Source organism: Stigmatopora argus, chromosome 2 (genome assembly GCF_051989625.1).
Source record: "Stigmatopora argus isolate UIUO_Sarg chromosome 2, RoL_Sarg_1.0, whole genome shotgun sequence".
Classification (NCBI taxonomy): Eukaryota; Metazoa; Chordata; class Actinopteri; order Syngnathiformes; family Syngnathidae; genus Stigmatopora; species Stigmatopora argus.
The window spans coordinates 1,092,501-1,111,659 of NC_135388.1; the positions used below are offsets into that span (position 1 = coordinate 1,092,501).

The window sequence follows — 19,159 nt, forward strand, 5'->3', positions numbered from 1 at the left end:
AAAAATACGACATAGTATATATAGTAAGGCTTTTTTGTAAAAAAAAACGACATAGTATAGTAAGGCTTTTTTCTTAAAAATACGACATAGTATAGTAAGGCTTTTTTGTAAAAAAAAAACGACATAGTATAGTGAGGCTTTTTTCGTAAAAAAATACGACATAGTATAGTAAGGCTTTTTTGTAAAAAACGACATAGTATAGTAAGGCTTTTTTTCTTTAAAAAATGACATAGTATAGTAAGACTTTTTTCTTAAAAAAACGACATAGTATAGTAAGGCTTTTTTTGTAAAAAACGACATAGTATAGTAAGGCTTTTTTCTTAAAAATACAACATAGTATAGTAAGACTTTTTTGTAAAAAAAACGACATAGTATAGTAAGGCTTTTTTCTTAAAAAAACGACATAGTATAGTAAGGCTTTTTTTCTTAAAAAAACGACATAGTATAGTAAGGCTTTTTTCTTAAAAATACGACATAGTATATATAGTAAGGCTTTTTTGTAAAAAAAAAACGACATAGTATAGTAAGGCTTTTTTCTTAAAAATACGACATAGTATAGTAAGGCTTTTTTGTAAAAAAAAAACGACAGTATAGTGAGGCTTTTTTCGTAAAAAAATACGACATAGTATAGTAAGGCTTTTTTGTAAAAAACGACATAGTATAGTAAGGCTTTTTTTCTTTAAAAAATGACATAGTATAGTAAGACTTTTTTCTTTAAAAAACGACATAGTATAGTAAGGCTTTTTTTGTAAAAAACGACATAGTATAGTAAGGCTTTTTTCTTAAAAATACGACATAGTATAGTAAGGCTTTTTTTGTAAAAAACGACATAGTATAGTAAGGCTTTTTTCTTAAAAATACGACATAGTATAGTAAGGCTTTTTTCTTAAAAATACGACATAGTATAGTAAGGCTTTTTTCTTAAAAATACAACATAGTATAGTAAGGCTTTTTTCTTAAAAATACAACATAGTATAGTAAGGCTTTTTTGTAAAAAAAACGACATAGTATAGTAAGGCTTTTTTGTTAAAAAAACGACATAGTATAGTAAGGCTTTTTTTCTTAAAAAAATGACATAGTATAGTAAGGCTTTTTTCTTAAAAAAACGACATAGTATAGTAAGGCTTTTTTTGTAAAAAACAACCTAGTATAGTAAGGCTTTTTTCTTAAAAATACGACATAGTATAGTAAGGCTTTTTTCTTAAAAAAACGACATAGTATAGTAAGGCTTTTTTCTTAAAAATACGACATAGTATATATAGTAAGGCTTTTTTGTAAAAAAAAAACGACATAGTATAGTAAGGCTTTTTTCTTAAAAATACGACATAGTATAGTAAGGCTTTTTTGAAAAAAAAAACGACATAGTATAGTGAGGCTTTTTTCGTAAAAAAATACGACATAGTATAGTAAGGCTTTTTTGTAAAAAACGACATAGTATAGTAAGGCTTTTTTTCTTTAAAAAATGACATAGTATAGTAAGACTTTTTTCTTAAAAAAACGACATAGTATAGTAAGGCTTTTTTTGTAAAAAACGACATAGTATAGTAAGGCTTTTTTCTTAAAAATACGACATAGTATAGTAAGGCTTTTTTGTAAAAAACGACATAGTATAGTAAGGCTTTTTTCTTAAAAATACGACATAGTATAGTAAGGCTTTTTTCTTAAAAATACAACATAGTATAGTAAGGCTTTTTTCTTAAAAATACGACATAGTATAGTAAGGCTTTTTTCTTAAAAATACAACATAGTATAGTAAGGCTTTTTTCTTAAAAATACAACATAGTATAGTAAGGCTTTTTTGTAAAAAAAACGACATAGTATAGTAAGGCTTTTTTGTTAAAAAAACGACATAGTATAGTAAGGCTTTTTTTCTTAAAAAAATGACATAGTATAGTAAGGCTTTTTTCTTAAAAAAAACGACATAGTATAGTAAGGCTTTTTTTGTAAAAAACAACCTAGTATAGTAAGGCTTTTTTCTTAAAAATACGACATAGTATAGTAAGGCTTTTTTCTTAAAAATACGACATAGTATAGTAAGGCTTTTTTCTTAAAAATACAACATAGTATAGTAAGGCTTTTTTGTAAAAAAAAAACGACAGTATAGTAAGGCTTTTTTCTTAAAAAAACGACATAGTATAGTAAGGCTTTTTTCTTAAAAAAACGACATAGTATAGTAAGGCTTTTTTTGTAAAAAACGACATAGTATAGTAAGGCTTTTTTCTTAAAAAAACGACATAGTATAGTAAGGCTTTTTTTGTAAAAAACGACATAGTATAGTAAGGCTTTTTTCTTAAAAATACGACATAGTATAGTAAGGCTTTTTTGTAAAAAAACAACAACATAGTATAGTGAGGCTTTTTTCGTAAAAAAATACGACATAGTATAGTAAGGCTTTTTTGTAAAAAACGACATAGTATAGTAAGGCTTTTTTTCTTTAAAAAATGACATAGTATAGTAAGACTTTTTTCTTAAAAAAACGACAGTATAGTAAGGCTTTTTTTGTAAAAAACGACATAGTATAGTAAGGCTTTTTTCTTAAAAATACGACATAGTATAGTAAGGCTTTTTTTGTAAAAAACGACATAGTATAGTAAGGCTTTTTTCTTAAAAATACGACATAGTATAGTAAGGCTTTTTTCTTTAAAAAAACGACATAGTATAGTAAGGCTTTTTTCTTAAAAATACGACATAGTATAGTAAGGCTTTTTTGTAAAAAAAAACCGACATAGTATAGTAAGGCTTTTTTCTTAAAAATACGACATAGTATAGTAAGGCTTTTTTCTTAAAAATACGACATAGTATAGTAAGGCTTTTTTTGTAAAAAAACACGACATAGTATAGTAAGGCTTTTTTCTTAAAAATACGACATAGTATAGTAAGGCTTTTTTTCTTTAAAAAACGACATAGTATAGTAAGGCTTTTTTCTTAAAAAAAACGACATAGTATAGTAAGGCTTTTTTGTAAAAAACGACATAGTATAGTAAGGCTTTTTTCTTAAAAATACGACATAGTATAGTAAGGCTTTTTTCTTAAAAAAACGACATAGTATAGTAAGGCTTTTTTCTTAAAAATACGACATAGCATAGTAAGGCTTTTTTGTAAAAAAAACGACATAGTATAGTGAGGCTTTTTTCGTAAAAAAATACGACATAGTATAGTTAGGCTTTTTTGTAAAAAACGACATAGTATAGTAAGGCTTTTTTGTAAAAAACGACAAAGTATAGTCAGGCTTTTTTCTTAAAAATACGACATAGTATAGTAAGGCTTTTTTCTTAAAAATACGACATAGTATAGTAAGGCTTTTTTCTTAAAAATACGACATAGTATAGTAAGGCTTTTTTCTTAAAAATACAACATAGTATAGTAAGGCTTTTTTGTAAAAAACGACATCGTATAGTAAGGCTTTTTTCTTAAAAAAACAACATAGTATAGTAAGGCTTTTTTCTTAAAAATACAACATAGTATAGTAAGGCTTTTTTGTAAAAAAAACGACATAGTATAGTAAGGCTTTTTTGTAAAAAAAAAAACGACATAGTATAGTAAGGTTTTTTTCTTAAAAATACGACATAGTATAGTAAGGCTTTTTTGTAAAAAAACGACATAGTATAGTAAGGCTTTTTTCTTAAAAATACGACATAGTATAGTAAGGCTTTTTTCTTAAAAATACGACATAGTATAGTAAGGCTTTTTTGTAAAAAAAAACGACATAGTATAGTAAGGCTTTTTTCTTAAAAATACGACATAGTATAGTAAGGCTTTTTTCTTAAAAATACAACATAGTATAGTAAGGCTTTTTTGTAAAAAAAACCGACATAGTATAGTAAGGCTTTTTTGTAAAAAAAACGACATAGTATAGTAAGGCTTTTTTCTTAAAAATACAACATAGTATAGTAAGGCTTTTTTCTTAAAAAAACGACATAGTATAGTAAGGCTTTTTTCTTAAAAATACGACATAGTATAGTAGGGGTTTTTTGTAAAAAAAACGACATAGTATAGTAAGGCTTTTTTCTTAAAAATACGACATAGTATAGTAAGGCTTTTTTGTAAAAAAAACGACCTAGTATAGTAAGGCTTTTTTTCTTTAAAAAATGACATAGTATAGTAAGGCTTTTTTCTTAAAAAAACGACATAGTATAGTAAGGCTTTTTTTGTAAAAAACGACATAGTATAGTAAGGCTTTTTTCTTAAAAATACGACATAGTATAGTAAGGCTTTTTTCTTTAAAAAAATGACATAGTATAGTAAGGCTTTTTTCTTAAAAATACGACATAGTATAGTAAGGCTTTTTTGTAAAAAAAACCGACATAGTATAGTAAGGCTTTTTTCTTAAAAATACGACATAGTATAGTAAGGCTTTTTTCTTAAAAATACGACATAGTATAGTAAGGCTTTTTTGTAAAAAAAAATGACATAGTATAGTAAGGCTTTTTTGTAAAAAAACGACATAGTATAGTAAGGCTTTTTTCTTAAAAATACTTCATAGTATAGTAAGGCTTTTTTCTTAAAAATACGACATAGTATAGTAAGGCTTTTTTGTAAAAAAAAACGACATAGTATAGTAAGGCGTTTTTCTTAAAAATACGACATAGTATAGTAAGGCTTTTTTCTTAAAAATACGACATAGTATAGGAAGGCTTTTTTGTAAAAAAAAAACGACATAGTATAGTAAGGCTTTTTTGTAAAAAAAACGACATAGTATAGTAAGGCTTTTTTCTTAAAAATACGACATAGTATAGTAAGGCTTTTTTTCTTAAAAAATGACAGTATAGTAAGGCTTTTTTCTTAAAAAAACGACATAGTATAGTAAGGCTTTTTTCTTAAAAATACAACATAGTATAGTAAGGCTTTTTTGTAAAAAAAAAACGACATAGTATAGTAAGGCTTTTTTCTTAAAAAAACGACATAGTATAGTAAGGCTTTTTTTCTTAAAAAATGACATAGTATAGTAAGGCTTTTTTCTTAAAAAAACGACATAGTATAGTAAGGCTTTTTTTGTAAAAAACGACATAGTATAGTAAGGCTTTTTTCTTAAAAATACGACATAGTATATATAGTAAGGCTTTTTTTGTAAAAAAAAAACGACATAGTATAGTAAGGCTTTTTTCTTAAAAATACGACATAGTATAGTAAGGCTTTTTTGTAAAAAAAAAAACGCCACAGTATAGTGAGGCTTTTTTCGTAAAAAAATACGACATAGTATAGTAAGGCTTTTTAGTAAAAAACGACATAGTGTAGTAAGGCTTTTTTTCTTTAAAAAATGACATAGTATAGTAAGACTTTTTTCTTTAAAAAACGACATAGTATAGTAAGGCTTTTTTCTTAAAAAAAACGACATAGTATAGTAAGGCTTTTTTCTTAAAAATACGACATAGTATAGTAAGGCTTTTTTCTTAAAAAAACGACATAGTATAGTAAGGCTTTTTTTCTTTAAAAAATGACATAGTATAGTAAGACTTTTTTCTTAAGAAAACGACATAGTATAGTAAGGCTTTTTTCTTTAAAAAACGACATAGTATAGTAAGGCTTTTTTGTAAAAAAAACGACATAGTATAGTAAGGCTTTTTTCTTAAAAAAACGACATAGTATAGTAAGGCTTTTTTGTAAAAAAACGACATAGTATAGTAAGGCTTTTTTCTTAAAAATACAACATAGTATAGTAAGGCTTTTTTGTAAAAAAAACGACATAGTATAGTAAGGCTTTTTTCTTAAAAAACGACATAGTATAGTAAGGCTTTTTTGTAAAAAAACGACATAGTATAGTAAGGCTTTTTTCTTAAAAATACGACATAGTATAGTAAGGCTTTTTTCTTAAAAATACGACATAGTATAGTAAGGCTTTTTTGTAAAAAAAACGACATAGTATAGTAAGGCTTTTTTCTTAAAAATACGACATAGTATAGTAAGGCTTTTTTGTAAAAAAAACGACATAGTATAGTAAGGCTTTTTTGTAAAAAAAAACGACGTAGTATAGTAAGGCTTTTTTCTCAAAAAAATGACATAGTATAGTAGGGCTTTTTTGTAAAAAAAACGACATAGTATAGTAAGGCTTTTTTCTTAAAAATATGACATAGTATAGTAAGGCTTTTTTGTAAAAAAAACGACATAGTATAGTAAGGCTTTTTTCTTAAAAAAACGACATAGTATAGTAAGGCTTTTTTTCTTTAAAAAACGACATAGTATAGTAAGGCTTTTTTCTTAAAAAAACGACATAGTATAGTAAGGTTTTTTTGTAAAAAACGACATAGTATAGTAAGGCTTTTTTCTTAAAAATACGACATAGTATAGTAAGGCTTTTTTCTTAAAAAAACGACATAGTATAGTAAGGCTTTTTTCTTAAAAATACGACATAGTATAGTAAGGCTTTTTTGTAAAAAAAACGACATAGTATAGTGAGGCTTTTTTCGTAAAAAAATACGACATAGTATAGTTAGGCTTTTTTGTAAAAAACGACATAGTATAGTAAGGCTTTTTTGTAAAAAACGACATAGTATAGTAAGGCTTTTTTCTTAAAAATACGACATAGTATAGTAAGGCTTTTTTCTTAAAAATACGACATAGTATAGTAAGGCTTTTTTCTTAAAAATACGACATAGTATAGTAAGGCTTTTTTCTTAAAAATACAACATAGTATAGTAAGGCTTTTTTGTAAAAAACGACATCGTATAGTAAGGCTTTTTTCTTAAAAAAACAACATAGTATAGTAAGGCTTTTTTCTTAAAAATACAACATAGTATAGTAAGGCTTTTTTGTAAAAAAAAACGACATAGTATAGTAAGGCTTTTTTGTAAAAAAAAACGACATAGTATAGTAAGGTTTTTTTCTTAAAAATACGACATAGTATAGCAAGGCTTTTTTGTAAAAAAACGACATAGTATAGTAAGGCTTTTTTCTTAAAAATACGACATAGTATAGTAAGGCTTTTTCTTAAAAATACGACATAGTATAGTAAGGCTTTTTTGTAAAAAAAACGACATAGTATAGTAAGGCTTTTTTCTTAAAAATACGACATAGTATAGTAAGGCTTTTTTCTTAAAAATACAACATAGTATAGTAAGGCTTTTTTGTAAAAAAAACCGACATAGTATAGTAAGGCTTTTTTGTAAAAAAAACGACATAATATAGTAAGGCTTTTTTCTTAAAAATACAACATAGTATAGTAAGGCTTTTTTCTTAAAAAAACGACATAGTATAGTAAGGCTTTTTTCTTAAAAATACGACATAGTATAGTAGGGTTTTTTTGTAAAAAAAACGACATAGTATAGTAAGGCTTTTTTTCTTTAAAAAATGACATAGTATAGTAAGGCTTTTTTCTTAAAAAAACGACATAGTATAGTAAGGCTTTTTTTGTAAAAAACGACATAGTATAGTAAGGCTTTTTTCTTAAAAATACGACATAGTATAGTAAGGCTTTTTTCTTAAAAATACAACATAGTATAGTAAGGCTTTTTTGTAAAAAAAAAAACGACATAGTATAGTAAGGCTTTTTTCTTAAAAATACGACATAGTATAGTAAGGCTTTTTTCTTTAAAAAAACGACATAGTATAGTAAGGCTTTTTTCTTAAAAATACGACATAGTATAGTAAGGCTTTTTTGTAAAAAAAACCGACATAGTATAGTAAGGCTTTTTTCTTAAAAATACGACATAGTATAGTAAGGCTTTTTTCTTAAAAATACGACATAGTATAGTAAGGCTTTTTTGTAAAAAAAAAAACGACATAGTATAGTAAGGCTTTTTGGTAAAAAAAAAACGAAATAGTATAGTAAGGCTTTTTTTCTTTAAAAAATGACATAGTATAGTAAGGCTTTTTTCTTAAAAATATGACATAGTATAGTAAGGCTTTTTTTGCAAAAAACGACATAGTATAGTAAGGCTTTTTTCTTAAAAATACGACATAGTATAGTAAGGCTTTTTTGTAAAAAAACGACATAGTATAGTAAGGCTTTTTTCTTAAAAAAACGACATAGTATAGTAAGGCTTTTTTGTAAAAAAACGACATAGTATAGTAAGGCTTTTTTCTTAAAAATACGACATAGTATAGTAAGGCTTTTTTGTAAAAAAAAAACGACATAGTATAGTAAGGCTTTTTTCTTAAAAAAACGACATAGTATAGTAAGGCTTTTTTCTTAAAAAAACGACATAGTATAGTAAGGCTTTTTTTGTAAAAAACGACATAGTATAGTAAGGCTTTTTTCTTAAAAATACGACATAGTATATATAGTAAGGCTTTTTTTGTAAAAAAAACGACATAGTATAGTAAGGCTTTTTTCTTAAAAATACGACATAGTATAGTAAGGCTTTTTTGTAAAAAAAACGACATAGTATAGTAAGGCTTTTTTTCTTTAAAAAATGACATAGTATAGTAAGGCTTTTTCTTTAAAAAACGACATAGTATAGTAAGGCTTTTTTCTTAAAAAAACGACATAGTATAGTAAGGCTTTTTTCTTAAAAATACAACATAGTATAGTAGGGCTTTTTTGTAAAAAAAAACGACATAGTATAGTAAGGCTTTTTTCTTAAAAATACGACATAGTATAGTAAGGCTATTTTGTAAAAAAAACGACATAGTATAGTAAGGCTTTTTTTTTAAAAAACGACATAGTATAGTAAGGCTTTTTTGTAAAAAAAACCGACATAGTATAGTAAGGCTTTTTTCTTAAAAATACGACATAGTATAGTAAGGCTTTTTTCTTAAAAATACGACATAGTATAGTAAGGCTTTTTTGTTAAAAAAAAAAGACATAGTATAGTAAGGCTTTTTGGTAAAAAAAAAACGAAATAGTATAGTAAGGCTTTTTTTCTTTAAAAAATGACATAGTATAGTAAGGCTTTTTTCTTAAAAATATGACATAGTATAGTAAGGCTTTTTTTGCAAAAAACGACATAGTATAGTAAGGCTTTTTTCTTAAAAATACGACATAGTATAGTAAGGCTTTTTTGTAAAAAAACGACATAGTATAGTAAGGCTTTTTTCTTAAAAATACGACATAGTATAGTAAGGCTTTTTTGTAAAAAAACGACATAGTATAGTAAGGCTTTTTTCTTAAAAATACGACATAGTATAGTAAGGCTTTTTTGTAAAAAAAAACGACATAGTATAGTAAGGCTTTTTTCTTAAAAAAACGACATAGTATAGTAAGGCTTTTTTCTTAAAAAAACGACATAGTATAGTAAGGCTTTTTTTGTAAAAAACGACATAGTATAGTAAGGCTTTTTTCTTAAAAATACGACATAGTATATATAGTAAGGCTTTTTTTGTAAAAAAAACGACATAGTATAGTAAGGCTTTTTTCTTAAAAATACGACATAGTATAGTAAGGCTTTTTTGTAAAAAAAACGACATAGTATAGTAAGGCTTTTTTTCTTTAAAAAATGACATAGTATAGTAAGGCTTTTTCTTTAAAAAACGACATAGTATAGTAAGGCTTTTTTCTTAAAAAAACGACATAGTATAGTAAGGCTTTTTTCTTAAAAATACAACATAGTATAGTAGGGCTTTTTTGTAAAAAAAAACGACATAGTATAGTAAGGCTTTTTTCTTAAAAATACGACATAGTATAGTAAGGCTATTTTGTAAAAAAAACGACATAGTATAGTAAGGCTTTTTTTTTAAAAAACGACATAGTATAGTAAGGCTTTTTTCTTAAAAATACAACATAGTATAGTAAGGCTTTTTTCTTAAAAATACGACATAGTATATATAGTAAGGCTTTTTTTGTAAAAAAAACGACATAGTATAGTAAGGCTTTTTTCTTAAAAATACGACATAGTATAGTAAGGCTTTTTGTAAAAAAACGACATAGTATAGTAAGGCTTTTTTTCTTTAAAAAATGACATAGTATAGTAAGGCTTTTTCTTTAAAAAACGACATAGTATAGTAAGGCTTTTTTCTTAAAAAAACGACATAGTATAGTAAGGCTTTTTTCTTAAAAATACAACATAGTATAGTAGGGCTTTTTTGTAAAAAAAACGACATAGTATAGTAAGGCTTTTTTCTTAAAAATACGACATAGTATAGTAAGGCTTTTTTGTAAAAAAAAACGACATAGTATAGTAAGGCTTTTTTTTTAAAAACGACATAGTATAGTAAGGCTTTTTTCTTAAAAATACAACATAGTATAGTAAGGCTTTTTTCTTAAAAAAACGACATAGTATATACATATATACACACATATATATACATATACACACATATATATACATATACACACACATATATATATATATATATATATATATATATATACACACATATATACACACATATATATATATATATATATATATATATATATATATATATACACACACATTACACACACATATATATATATATATATATATATATATATATAAATGCAAAATGAGAAATTGGACAAAGTCAAGGTATCACTTTATCAATCTAGCGGCTACGCGTTTTGCAGAATGCTAATGGCTTCCCACGCTCACCAGCTACAATGTCCACAATGTGTGTGTGTGTGTGTGTGTGTATGTGCGCAGGAAAGGCAGCGAGCGACCAGCAGTCCATTAGCCTGATGCACTTTGTATTAAATTAGAAAGTCTCTCTGTCTTTCCCCCCAGCAGCCCCCAACAATCACATTAGTGCCCTTATCTCATTTACTGAGGCTGTGCAGGCAGCGAGGGGGAGGGGCAAATGGGTGGGGGGAGGAGTCACAATGCCCACAGAAGGAAAGACGACAGATTGAAAATCCAATTGAATCGGACCGTCGTGTTTTATTGTCGTTGGCGGCGACGGACGTCCCGTCCATTTCGACCGTGAGGGATGGCGCCCGGGGTCGCTAAGGTCAAATGGACGGACGTCCGTCGCCGTCAAAGGCGGTCGCTGACTTCAAAGCAGGAGGCAACGACAGCTTGAAAAAAGGGATAATAATTGTTTAGTACGCAATAGCAAATATTCCTTCATTTTCTAAAAGGCTTATCCTCACAAGGGTCACGGAGGGGTGCTAGAGCCTATCCCACATTAAAAATGTCAATAAGTCATAAACAGGGCTGTTTTTTATTTTTTAACGACGAAATTTTAGGGGCGAACAAAGAAAGGGATTCAAAAAATAGACGTAATATTTTGAGACTTAAAAAGTTGGAATATTTGGGAATTAAATTAATTACAATGACATTTGTAATGTTCTGTGGAAAAAAAACTTAATATAATATAATAATGTATTATGCAACGTAATATATAATCTTCACTTGAATTTGATCCTAACACAGAAAGTCGGCACTCGTGATTCACTTTCTCGGGCCGCACAAAATGACGTGGCGGGCCAGATTTGGCCCCCGGGCCGCCACTTTGACACCTTTGATTTAGACCACATTTGTCAAAGTGGCGGCCCGGGGGCCAAATCTGGCCCGCCGCATCATTTTGTGTGGCCCGGGAAAGTCAATGATGAGTGCCGACTTTCTGTTTTAGGATCAAATTCAAATGAAAAGTATAGATGTATATTACATTTCCTGATTTACCCCCTTTTAAATCAATCATTGTCATTTTTTAATCCATTTTTTCTGTTTTAGTTCAAAAATCATTTTGTAAAATCTAAAAATATGTAAAAAAAAAAAAAAAAAAAAAGAAGCTAAAATGAACATTGTTTTAGATCTATTAAAAAACTGAATATTCAAGGCTTTTAATCCAGTTCTTTTAATCCATTTATTTAAAAAAATCTAAAAATTATATCTAAAATGGTCCGGCCCACATGAAATGGAGTTGACGTTAAAGCGGCCCCCGAACCAACCCGACCGAGTCTGACAACCCCTGATTTAGATGGTCAAGGCGCCGTGTTTACCTTTAACTTTAACTCTAAATGAGGGTCTTCATCAATAGCAACTATTCGGATAATGACCGCCTTGCGCACAGACAAACTAATGCGCTGGTGGCGTCTTTCGTCAACTTCCTTGTTTGTGTGTGTGTGTGTCTTTGTGTGTGTGTTGCATACCTTCTAAATGATCCCAAGGTGACAGTCGGTCTCGTCCCGACGTGAACCCACGTTTGTCGACTGGAATAATGACATGTTGTCATGTGGGCTTGTCAAATAATGGAAAACTGCATTTTGGCCTAAAGTGGATAAACATACATAACACACATAAACACACGCACATACACACACAGAAGAAAACAAAGGACCTGTGACCTCATTCAAAGCTAAAGTGGTTACAGGAAGTGACATCATCGCTCATATTGGTTAATGTTTAATCCTGAGCTGAAGTGACCTTGAGTCATTTGGCCTTGGTTGTGTGTGTGTGTTTGTGTGTGTGCTTTTCACACACCCTTGTGACTAAAACTTTATGCAACTTTATACTCGGGAATAAATGACTTCAATACAGCCACCGTCAAAAAATGCTTTTGTCAACTCCAGTTTTAATCTAGAAATGGAGTGTCATGTTTTCAATGGTTATCTAAACAAAAGCCAATCAAGAAAAGTCTGATCTTTCTTGAAAATTCAACTTTTTTCTTGTATTACTTCAATGTGACATTTTGTCAAATAAAGTAAGCTTTCATGTACTCCAGTTTTGATGTTAGTTCAATTTTATTCTCAGAAAATTGGAATTTTTCTTCATTGTCTTCTGTTTTAATCTTTAAAAAAAAAAATTGTATTTTCACGTTTTGACTGATTTAATTTCCGCCTCATAAAATAAATACATTACATAAAACTCATGAAATCCCCTCGATGTAAAATACACGATATTCCACTTATTCTTCCTAAAAAAAAAAAAAAAAAAATACATGACATAATTTCCTTCTCAAAAAGATTCCCTTGTAAACAAAAACATCTAGAACTTTTCCACAAAATAATTCGTTTATTTAATAATAATAATAATAATCGGACATAGGCCATGTCGTCATTACCACAACACAAAAAAGCCTACTTGTCATCACACGCAGAAACTGCGTGTGACGAAATTGATGGTGCTTCTCCATAAGCTACGTTTAATCGGCAAAAGACCTAAATAAGTGTAAGTTACGGACTTGTAATTGTTAATTGAACAGTTGTATATTAATCCCTCAGAAAATGAAGTCAAGACAACGGGAAAAAAACTCCTGTAGCCTCATCTATGTTAGCACGATGCTAACGCGGCTCACATGACCCTTTAAAAAAGAAAACTAGTATTTTGAAAACGACTTCCTGTAAAACAGAAGCTTTGTTTATCTCTCTTTTCATTATAATTCTGCTGTTAACTCAAGACAACAGAAGAAAATCTAACATAGCTTTATTTACGTTAGCACGATGCTAACGCGGACCTCAGAGAGGTTCGATTCCTTCCGAGGAAAAGCAAAGAAACGTCATTATAACTGGAAAGGGAGGCATCCAACATCCCACTTTCTAAAAATAAATAATAATTTAAAAAAAACAATGACTGCATACGAATGAACGTGGGAGAATTTTGTCCACGCTGGGCGTGCGTTTCCTGTCCCGATGGGTGAAAACGTCGGGACATTCGGCGGCGCGTCACGGAGGGACAAGAGAGGTTTCGTGTTCATCGTCACAGCTGCGAGCCGCAAATAGACAAAGAGCAGACGCAGCGGCAGATAAATGATAGCCTGTAAATCTCCGTCTGCATTCCACCGCAGGCCAATCGAGAAGATGCCAGACAAAAAACACCGATCGCGCCTGGCGCTGGCGAACCCCGACAGATACCACCCCCCGGCCCGACCCAGAAATCCCAGCCCTCGTGGAGGCTTTTTTTATGAACTTACCAACACCAATGTGGCATTTTTATGGAAGATTCTGTTTAAAAAAAAGCTGTAAATAAGTCCAAATGGAGCGCACGTGCCCCGCCATGTTGTCTTCGTTACTTTTACGGCATTTTTGTAATTTTACGAGTCATCTGTTGTGCCGACGACGGCGGCGGTAGACGCTACGTGCGCAGGTGGAATGTCAGAACGTTTTTTTTATTTTTTATTTTTTTTACTGGATGCAGGTGTAGCCGTCTTAATGGAAGCCAGGTGCGTTTAGAACGCTCCATCTGGACCAGAACATGATCCGCTCTAATTGTTTTCTTTCCAGGGAAGTCATTTAGAGTGCTAAATTAGCCTAGCATGCATTTTTGGGGGGATTTGGGAGAAAACTGTGGAGTACTTGGTGAAAGCTAACAAAAGCCGGAGGAGAAGATACAAACGCCAGAGAGTGAGGATCTACCCGGGATCGAACTCACGAGCGCAGAATTGCGAAGCCGACGAACCAACCTCTTGTCCGCCTAAAAGAAATTGATTACCGTATTTTCACGACTATGCACAGAACTTTTTCTATGGGGAAAATAGTAGTCGGGCGGGGGCTGCTTGCCGTAGAGGATGGTATACCCTAGCGACTGATTTATTTAATTTTTATCGTGATCACAATTTTAGTATTGGTCCATATATAAAGTGCACTGGATTATAAGGCGCACTGTCTATTTTGGAGAAAATTTAAGACTTTTGTGTGCGCCTTATAGTTGTGAAAATACGGTAAGTGCAAAAAGCTTTTTTGTCTGGAGATCGCGATCAAGCATGTGCGTTCATTTGATTACATTTTGGGATAATGAGGTCAAAGGTCACAGAGATCAGAAGAGAAATTTGGGATCATTTGAGATTGGATTGACTGATTTACTCAATTTTGCAGCGTAGGAGAAGATAGAGTGATGAGATTTAGGGGGAGGAGGACAAAGACAGAGGTCTACTTTCTGGGAGGCCTCCTATGGTTTTTCGCTGTTGCCATTGGCGGTGATAGATGTCCAATTCGTAGGCTCTCAGTCCACTCAATGACATTCAAAGTCAAAGAAATTGTTATTAGCTGTATTTTTACTAACATTTAATTATTAATATCCATACAGAGAACATATCAATAATAAAAACTGGCTTACCTTATTTTTGCCATCTGTCCTTGAGGCTTGAATTGAGTCCATATTTTTCTTTTGGAAAACTTGCTCACAACGTTAGCCTCGCTACATGTTTAACATAACAGAGCTTTCTCACTCGAAAAACAAAAGATGTCGCCAGTTTCAACGGTTGTTCTTCTATTTGCACTTACTCTGACAGCCAATCCAACTCAGAAGATGAACTTAAAAGATGCACCGTTCTTTTTAACGCTGGTTTTGTCGAGTCGAGGTATCACATTCACCTTAGCTGAGTTAGCTTTAGCTTCATGCGCAAGTATATTGTCAATGCCGTGATTGACTGCGCAGCTTGAATGCATCGTATCCAATAATTGGCTGGACACCTGCCACTCAATGGAACAAAATGAAAAGCTTCTAATTTAAAACGATATCGCCTACATTAACAATATAAAGTCGTTCTCATCAAAGTTTTTTCAACAGGAATAATAAAACCCCAAAAAACTATTCAAAACTCTTCCAATATTTTTACACTGTCTACCGACCCCGAACAACTTCCGGTTTACGTCATGTAAACATTAATGTAACGTTTTTTTAATGTCATATTTTTTTTACTTTTACGACTTTTTCACTCCTAATTTTACTTCAACCTCCTAAAATTACGCAAAAGAATTTTTGTAGTGACAGACTTAACGTCACCAAAAGTAGAAGCCCATGAAACATAAAAATAAGCAACGAAATTCACTTAAATTACCTCATTTTACGATTGGAATCTTGTAAAAGTACAATCTATGATGTCATGTTCGTCCTATTTCAATTTCAATCCCATAGTAGTTCGATTTTAATCTCTTAACATTAAATGTACTGTTTAAAAAAAAAGTGTGTTAAGGATAGAATTATCGATAGCCTTAGATTGACCCTGGATGACACGTTCACGGTCCCGGCTTCCTATGGGACAAATGGGTTCCAAGTCCAAACGGGAGCATCCTGAACGAGATAGCACGCGTGGGAGCGTTTGTGTACGTCCTTGCGCACGTTCGCGTTGGTATCGATTCTCTCACTGCTTAATGATTGACTTGCCCTTATCAAGTTCTCTTTCTAAAGCTACCGACACTGAAACTTCTTTTTTTTCACCGGCTGCGTCCACATCGAGGATCTCGTTGGCCCGCATTGACGGGGATAGGCGTCCGATCCATTCGAAGTGGGAGGCTTGGCAGAAAAAGAATGAACCGAGGCTCCCTTTTAAACAATTATTTCAATAAAGTCACTTCAATCGACAGCTTTGAGTTGAACGGAGCCGCCGGATTGGACGCCTATCATTGTCAATGGCGATGAAAGGGTCCAGGTGTTGGGTTTTTGAGGTGGTCCGGGTTTCGCAATTGTCCAATGGTGACCCACGATGGGGTGTGGGTTCAATATCAGCCATTGTGAACAATGTGCTTCCTTTGAACGTGGCCTGTTTTGTGTCTTCCAGGCTTTAAGTGCTGATTCTGCTTCCTGTGGTGGCACGTAAGACCCCAACGTCCCGTGTGAGACGGGAAATGAAGCCCTACGGGGCGTGACCCCAACGCGGGAAGTCCGGCCGAGGGCCGGTCTTGGGCCATTCATCGTGAAAGGAAGAAATCCAATTCACTCAAAACGAGGCATGCTAGGCGGTACGTTCACTATAATCATTGGAAATAAATGGTTAAAACACTAAAAATGAACTCATTTGGACAGCATGTGAAATAAAATTCGTTAAAAATGCCGGAAAATGTATAAAATGGGAAAAAATGGGTGCGAAAATTTAAAAAAATAAGTGGCCAACCAGTGGAGTAGTGGTTAGAACAGCCGCCTCACAGTTCTGAGATCGAGTTCAATCCCGGGAGGGTTCAAACCTTCTCGTGTGGAGTTTGCGTGTTCTCCCGGGCCTGTGTGGGTTTTCGCTGGGTGCTCTGGTTTACTCCTACCTGCCAAAAATGTGCATGCTAGGCTAATTGTATGAACAAAAATACACTAAAACGTGATAAAACACTATAAGTGCACATCATTGAACAATTAGGTACTAATATATATATATATATATATATATATATATATATATATATATATACCAAATTACTCCAAAAAGTCATATTAAAATCATGAAAAAGTATTTAAAACAGCAGTCTATCACTTTGTTGTTTTTTAGGATGACTTTCACAAACAACTGACAAACTTTGAAGTGTTTCTTTTCTTTTTATGTATTATTATTATTATAATTATTATTATTATTGTGTACATGTCCAGCATGGCTTTGTTAAAACCCTCAACTAGAGGTAAACACACACACGCACACACGCACACACGCACACAAGCACAACACTAATGTATAAAATCTTCAAAACAATCAGTCAACTCATTGGAATGTTAATAACACATAAAATGAAATAAAGCGGGTCGTCGCGGTGGCGTGAGATGCCGACGACCGACGAGGAGAACGCGTCAAAAAGCCCAAACCAAAACGACACGGACGAAAACACCAAAAAAAGCTGCGCTAAAGAGAGCGGCGTCCTCCATTTTGGGAGCTGCGTTCAACGCAGTCCGATCTTTTCGGAAATCCCGCAATGTTTGAGCGCTTTGGAGGTTGACAAGTGTGGGTGTGGCTAAAATGACCAGTACTATAGTCGACCTGGCGAAACTAAAGGGATTGCGTACCTCCGACACGTGACCGCCTAGCCGTGCCCTTCGTTTTTGTTCAATTCCGTTTTGACCAAGATCCATCGTATTTTCTCGCATATAAGCCGCCTCCGGGTATAAGCCGTACCCTTAAAATGACTTTAAAATGGTTGAATTTGACAATTTCTCGCATATAAGCCGCCCCCGATTCACAATATTGCCCGTCCATATTCATGGTTTTAATAGGGAGTGCAAATGTGTTACTTTGAAAGGAAAATCTTAAGAAAAATCATCGCATGTGCTATATTATATTGTATGAATCGAAAGGATTGTCTGCTGGAAAGGGTGTGGCCTGCACGTAGACAAATTTAAAAAGTCATGTGATCAGTACAACCAGCAAGTGGGTCTAGTTTGTCATCAATAGGTAATATGGCGGCACAAGTCCGTTTTTTCACATTTTATGCAATATAACGTTTATTTTTTTTCTTGAATTTCATTCACAGACGTCAAAATAAATTTTGTTTTGCATTTTATCTGTTTATCTTTTCTCTATTTTGAACTAAATGACCGTATCGGCCGCATTCTCATGGCGTTTGGTCTTTGTCAAATTGCAATTTTGTGCCTGTCAAGCCTAATTTATGCGCATATAAGCCGTACCCTGGATTCAGTCATCATTTTTTTAGCGACAAATATGGCGTATAAGCGAGAAAATACAGTAGGCAAATAAAAACGCTGGTTTTAAGTCTCTGATATGGATCAAGGTCACCTGGACTAGACCTTGCCGAGTCACTCCGCTCATGTGGTGTCGACGGATTACGTCTGGAGGCCAAAAGCAGGAAAGAGGAGACGCCAGGGGACGGGGGTCTGCTTTTAGCGCTGATTAGCTGCCACCGGCCAAAGCGTGGAGGACAGGACAGATGATACCGTTTCCTGGCAACCGCCATTGACCGCTTCCTGTCAGCGCACCCGTGTTCGCGTCTCCTCCCCCCGGCGGCGGCCATGTCGGATCTAAAACTTATCGCCATTTTCAAATGGACAAAAGTAACGACGGGGAGGCGTCGCCGTGTGTTGGTATGGTGTCTAAATGAGAAGGCTGGAGGACCGAAGAACCCAATTGGAGAAGAGACGGTCTGGGGGTCTGAAATGGAGGCTTTAAAGTTAGTAAACACAAAGCGTTCCCAGTAAAAGCTGGGCTTTCCTCGCCGGCCAGCTGCTGCCTGGCTACACTGGGAATTTGGGTCATGTGGCGTCTTGCCAGTTTGCCCCCCGACCCCCCCACCCCACCGTCCGACCCCCCTTTCCCACTAGCAACCCTTGTCTGAGATCTACAGACTGTGCTTGCCCCCCCCCTGCCCCCTTCTTTCCTGGTCTCAAAAGGCAGGAAATTTGTTCTCTCCATGCATGTGTAACCTGAGCTGCTAAGCTAGGCTAAGCTAAGCTAAGCTGTTCAGATAAAAGATCCCCTATTGAAGGCATGTTCAGTGCTGGCGTGAAATTCACGCATCTAAGAAGCATGGGGAGATAGACGCTAGCCAATCGTGACGCGGCCGTTCTGGCTAGCGAGCGCCGACAATACGAACGAGTCTTTGGGACTTGAGCCACGAGACCACGAGCCGTTCACGAGATCACGGAGAGTTGAATTACCGTATTTTCTGGCATATTAGCCGCCTCCCCGTATAAGATGTACCCTTAAAATTGCATTA

General features: G+C 32.8%; 1 long non-coding RNA gene across 1 annotated transcript in view; it reads right to left on the reverse strand.

The window, feature by feature from the left end:
• LOC144090580 (uncharacterized) overlaps positions 1 to 15,366 on the reverse strand; it is a 19,411-nt gene extending 4,045 nt beyond the window's left edge. The window contains exons 1-2 of the long non-coding RNA XR_013305439.1: positions 14,850 to 15,366; positions 11,948 to 12,066 (exon numbers count right to left, since the gene is read on the reverse strand). This is a non-coding gene — a long non-coding RNA (uncharacterized LOC144090580). The remainder of the gene's footprint in view (positions 1 to 11,947; positions 12,067 to 14,849) is intronic.
• Between the last annotated feature and the right edge of the window lie 3,793 nt (positions 15,367 to 19,159).